Source organism: Chrysochloris asiatica, unplaced genomic scaffold (assembly GCF_000296735.1).
Source record: "Chrysochloris asiatica unplaced genomic scaffold, ChrAsi1.0 scaffold00086, whole genome shotgun sequence".
In the NCBI taxonomy this organism is placed as follows: Eukaryota; Metazoa; Chordata; class Mammalia; order Afrosoricida; family Chrysochloridae; genus Chrysochloris; species Chrysochloris asiatica.
The window spans coordinates 13299191-13305661 of NW_006408604.1; the positions used below are offsets into that span (position 1 = coordinate 13299191).

Sequence of the window (6471 nt, forward strand, 5' to 3'; positions counted from 1 at the left end):
ACTAAATATAGGATATTTTATACTAATACAGTTCTACTGAAACAGTGCACAAAGGTGCTATAGACAGTCATTTTGGTGTCATCCCCTCTGTCAGTGTCACCTGGTGCTTTCCGCCCCCCTGTACCTCCCAAGTGATGCCGTTGCCTTGGTTTATGGTCTTGGTAGTTCTTCCAGTTTTGCTCCCTCTGGAGATCTGAATCCAAAGCAATTTGTCAGGACTGCCTTCCTGGTTTTCAGTCCTGTGATCTTGTTCCTAATCCCAGTGCCTAGGAGCCCTAGTGTGACATTGTAGGATAAACACTGGACTAGTAACTAAAATGCTGACAGTTCAAACCTATCAGTCACTCTCAGAAACTCCATACAGGGTCACTATGAGTCAGAACTGACTCGATGGCACTTAACAACAACAACAACAATACTAGACCCTGGATTTGGAGAGTCATCAACATTAGAACTATGGGGCAGGAAATGTTCCCTTTATTAAAAGATATTTGTAGGAATCTGTTAAGGGAGATGGAATGCTCTGGGAATGGATAAAGGTGATGGTTGAGCAACATAATGAGCATAATTAATGTCACAGATTTGTACCTGTGAAGATTGTTGAAATGGATTTACGTACTTATCAACAATTTAAAAACAATGTATATCTTATTCATTTATTCCTTAGGCCTGCTCTAAGTGTTGGGAATACCGAGTGAGCAAATGATCAAAATTAACAAAAAAACTTTGCTCTCATGGAATTTGCATACAGAGTGAGCTGGATTTGTCCCCAGCTGATAGGGTGCTACAGAATAAACACTGGACTGCTAACCACAAGATTGGTGGTTCTAACCCACCAGTCGCTTCTTGGAAACCCTATACAGGGTTGCTCTAAGTTGGAACAGACTTGATGTCACTTAGCGACAAGAGCAACTAGATGAAAAGTTGGTAGTTCAAATCCACCCAGAACACCTCTGGCAGAAAAAACCTGGTGCTATGCTTCTGAAAGATCACAACCATTGAAAACTGTATGGAAGGTAGTTCTACTCTGAAGCACATGAGATCACCATGAGTTGTAATTGATTAGACAGCTACTGGTTTGTCTTTTATTGGCAAAATGGCCAAACTAAAAATTTCTACAGTATGTTTGAGAGTAATAAGTGCTCAGGGAATAAAAATAGCAGGGAAGGAGGATATAAATTCTCAGGATTGGGCATCCAGGGAAGACCTCATTGGAAAGGGAACTTTGAAGGTAAAAGGAGAACCATGTAGATTTCAGACAGTGAGAAAAGCTCCCCCAAAGATTGTGAGGTAGGGTGACCTGCAGGGTTTGAAAGTGGAGCAGTAGAGGCATGGGTGAGGGCAAAGATATGGCTTCAGAAAGGAGGCCAGACAGAGGCCTGGGGTGTGGAGCACCTTGTCAGTGATGAGGACTTTGAATTTTACTCTAAGTGAAGTGAGGAACCATTGGGAGGCTCTGAGCATGGTGGGGACACAAACTGACTTACATACTGATGAAATCACTGTGTAAGGGCAAGACTAGGAGCAAAGAAACTGACAGAAAGGGAGCTGCAATAATCTAGGTAAGAGGTGATGGCGGCTTGCACCAGGGTGGTAACAGGGTGAGGGGTGATGACGCCTGGCCAAATTCTGCACATGTTTTGAAAGAGAGTCAAATAGACGCAGGGTTGAGAAAAATGCATTAAAACTCTAATGACTTGGTCTCATAACAACAATTATAAATTAAAATTGTATTTCATTTTCATTTTGTAAACCATTTTTACATTGTAGTTATTTATTGGGTGCTTAGCACAACCCAGTGAGATAGAAATTATTTTCTTTTTGGTGTGGCACTGTAGGATAAGCATGTGACCTCAAGGTTGTTTTGAACCACCAGGTCAGTGGTTGAAATTTACCAGTCACTCCTCAGAAACCCTATACAGGGTCACTATGAATTGGAAATGACTCAGCGGCACTGAACAACAACAACAACAACAACAACAACAATGCAGTGATGGAGATTTGGTAAAAGATCAGTTAGCTTCAGGTTCCTATTAACTTTTGTGAAACAGTCCAGTTTTCTGGTTTTCTCCCAAACTTTATCTGAAGACTCCAAAGAAGCAAGGGGGAGACAATTAGAATATCAAGAAATAAAGTCAAAACTGTGAGAAACCTCAAGACAAAGTATGATTGTGACACAGTGCGAGAGTAAAGAGCAGTTTGTACCAGAGGAAAGACAGAAAACATAGTTGAGGGAGATATTTTGAATTATACTCTTTTCTAGCTGAGTTATGGACATTGTGTATTCCAAGATCAGTTTCTGTCCTTAAGTTCAGAGCTGCAGAGGTCAGTGGTGTAACATATGGATGGCACCAGTCATGTTGGGGACGGATTGAGATACCAATGGTGTAAATTATTAGAGTCCTCCCTGGTGGTACAACCTGTTAATGTAAGTTGGCTGCTAAAAGAAAGGTTGGGGGTTGGATTCTACCAGAAGAATCTCAAAAGATAAGCCTAGTGATCTATTTCAAAAAAAACCCTGTCGCTGACAACCCCATGGAGCACAGTTCTCTGACTCACACAAGCTCACCAACAGTTGGAGTTGACTTGATGGTGGTAACTGGTTCTTAAATTTGTAGATGATTGGCAGGTCTTGTACCATTCCATCTTCTTCTCAACTAAGTGAACAAAGATCTTGGAAAGGAGCAATGTCTGGTGTGGATGGATAGAGGTTCACCCAGATGAAGGTTCATTTGGTGAGAGGTTATTGATAGGTGGTGCCACTTCGTGACACAAGCGTCCCCTCTAGAGTACATACCTTTCACCTTCTTATAATCACACAGTGTCTGAGCTTTGGCCACTCCTCAGTACACATTGCCAACCCAACTAACTGAAATCCTTAGAAGAACGTGAGAGTATGGGAAAAATAAACGGGAGCTGGAGAGGATAATCATGACAAGAAAAATTCTGACTAACCTAAGACTAGATGAATGAGAATAATGTGAATATAAAGATAAAGGAATTGAAATATGCTTAACAGACATTTTCAGAAAGGAAAATGGAATAATTGGTAACAAAAAGTAGAAAGAAACAATAACCCTGAGATTATGGCCCTTGGTCACCTTCAGGTCTAGAACTAAGCTCATTCTTGTGGATCAATATTCAGTCAAGCAACAGATAGGTGTATAAGGGGAGCATCAACACATAGAATGGCAAACTCTTTGAGATAAAAATAGCAGCATTTACCCAAGGACAGGAATCCTAGTGTGGTGCTGTGGGCTAATGCTTCCATTGTTTGTACTACAAGGTCAGTGATTTAAGCTCACCAGTTGCTCCTTGGAGGGTCGCTATGGGTCAGAATTGACCTGTCAGCATTTAACAACAACAACAACAACCCAAGGACAGACAGAGTTCAGAAGGGGTGGGAAAGAAAGGAATGGAAACAAGAAATACAGGCAGGAAATGAGACAACCAATGTTACATTGAGGAATGCAATCACTGAGATGCAACACAGTGTAGGATTGTCAAATACAAACACTGATCATCTGTTCTGTAAATTGTCACTCAGTGTACGATTGTCAAATACAAACACTGATCATCTGTTCTGTAAATTGTCACTCAGTTAAAAATGAAAAATAAATGTAGGAAGAAACAATTATTAGAAAGAACAAAGAAGAAATACTGTGCATGAAAAAATAACAATATAAATAAAGAATATCATGGATGAGATAAACAGGAAGATAAACCCAGCTTCTGAGTAAGTACGACTAGAAAATAAAATTGAAGAACTCTCCCAGGGGTATCAAGAAGGAATAAACAGATGTAATATGTAAAAAAAAAAAAAAAAGTAAAACGATAGAAGAACAATTGTTGTTAGGTGCCATGGAGTCAGTTCTGACTCAGAGTGACCCTGTATACAACATAACAAAACACTGGTCCTGTGCCATCCTAGCATCCATTGCATCAATCCATCTCATTAAGAAGAGCAATTGTTGTTGTTATATATCACAGAGTTGGTTCCGACTCATTGTGACCCTATGCACAACAGAACAAAAAACTACTCCATCCTCATAATTGTTATGTTTGAGCCCATTGTTGCTGTCACTGTCTCAATGCATCGTGTTGGGGATGTCCTTTTGGTTGTTGTTGTTAAGTGCTGTTGAGTTGCTTTTGACCTATAGCAACCCTGCATAGGGTTTCTGAGGAGCGGCTGGTAAGCTTGAACCCCAACCTTGGGTTCAAATAGACTTTGCAGTCCAGCGCATTAATCCACAGCGCCATAACAGGACTTGAAATTTTTTGTTGACTTTACACTTTTCCAAGTTCTTCTCCAGGAACATCCATGGTTGTTCCCGACAACCTGCCCAAAGTACAAGAGAAGTATTTTCATCCTCACTTTTGGTTGTACTTCTTCGAAGACAGATTTGTTTGTTCTTCTGATAGTACTTTCAATGTTCTTTGCACCATAATTCAAATGCATTGGTTCTTCTAAGTCTTCCTTATTCATTGTCCAACTTTCACATGCATCTGAAGTGATTGAAAATACCATGGCTTGGATAAGGGGCACCTTAGTCCTCAAAGTGACATCTCTGCTCTTGAACACTTTAAAGAGGTCCTTTGCAACAGATTTGCCTAAAGTAATATGTCATTTGATTTTTGACTACTGCTTCATGAGAATTGATTGTGGACCCAAGCGAATGGAAGTCTTTGACAAATTAAATGTTTTCTCCATTTATCATGATGTTACTTATTGGTCCAGTTGTGAGGATTTTTTGTTTTCTTTACAATGAAGTGCAATCCATACTGAAGGTTGTAGATTTTTATTTTCATCAGCATTTCAAGTCTTTTTTGCTTCTAGCAAACAAGGTTATGTCATCTGTATGTTGCAGGTTGTTAATGAGTCATCCTTCAATCCTAATGCCAAGTTCTTCTTCATATAATCCAGTTTCTCAGATCATTTGCTCAGCATAAATATTGAATAAATATGGTGAAAAGACACCCTGGTTCACACTTTTTCTAATCTTAAACCATTCAGTTACCCTCTTGTTCTATATGACTGTTTCCTGGTCTATATATAAATTCCTCATGAGCACAAGTAAGTGTTTTGGAATACCCACTCTTCACAATGTTATCCATAGTTTGTTATGATCCACACAGTCAATAAGGTACAAGTAAATTTCTTCCTGGTATTCTCTTCTTTCAGTCAAGACCCTCTGACATCAGCAGTGATATCCTTAGTTCCATGTCCTCTTCTGAATCTGGTTTGAATTTCTGGTAGCTCCCTGCTGATGTACTGCTGCAATCATTTTTTAATTATGTTCAACAGAAATTTACTTGCATGTGATATTAATGATATTGTTTGGTGATTTCTGTATTCTGTTGGGTGACTTTTCTTTGGAATGGGCACAAATATGGATCTTTTCTAATCTGTTGGCCAGGTCTTTCAAATTTCTTGGCATAGATGAGTGAGTGCCTCCAGTGCTGCATGAGGTTGTTGAAAGATTTCTATTCATTTTCCATCAATTCCTGGAACCTTGTTTTTCTCCAATGATTTCAGTTCAGCTTGAACTTCTTATTTCGATACAATGGGTTATAGATCATATGCTGCATCTTGAAATGGTTGAACATCAATCATTTGATTTTTGGTACAGCAACTCTGTGTATTCTTTCCATCTTCTTTTGATACTTCCTGCTTCATTCAATATTTTGTCCCTAGAGTCCATCAGTATTTCAGACTAACTCCAGATCTTTGCACTTTTCATTATAATTTACTTTGTCTTCTGGAACTGCCCTTTGGAATTTTCTGTTCAGCTCTTTTACTTACTCATTTCTTCTAGTTGCTTTAGCTTTTGTATGCTCAAGAACAAGTCTCAGAGTCAAATTTGTTCTTTTTTTTCTGTCTTTTTAATGACTGAGAAGAGCAATAAGTATGTCAATATCCACATAATCAGAAGGAAAAAAAAAAAGACCGACCCTAACCCATTGCCACAGAGTCAATTCCAAATCCTAGTAACCTTGTGTGTTACAGAGTAGACCTGCTCCATGGAATTTCTTGGTTGTAATCTTAACAGAAGCAGATTTCTAGGACTTTATTTTGTAGTGCTGCTGGGTGGGTTTGAACTGCTAACCTTTAGATTAGTTGGTGTTTGTTGTCAAGTCTGTTCTGACTCATAGTGACCTTGTACAGGGTTTGGGAGGAACAGCTGGTATGTTTGAAATACCGACCTTGTGGTTAGCAGTCCAGCTCCACACCAGGACTCTTTAGGTTAGTGTTGTTAAGTGCCATTGTGTCAGGCTCTGACCCATAGCGACCCTGTATAGGGTTTCCAAGGAGTGTCTGGTGAGCTAGAACCACCGACTTTGGTTCAAACTAACTTTACAGTGCAGCCCATTAACCCACAGTGCCACACCAGGATGGCAACCAGGCATCATCATATAGTCAACTGCCCCTGCCCACCCCAAATAAGAGAGAAAAATAAAACAAAAGACATA

General features: G+C 39.6%; 1 pseudogene; it reads left to right on the plus strand.

The window, feature by feature from the left end:
* The first annotated feature begins 1096 nt into the window (after window positions 1–1096).
* LOC102825625 overlaps window positions 1097–6471 on the plus strand; it is a 17143-nt pseudogene continuing 11768 nt past the window's right edge.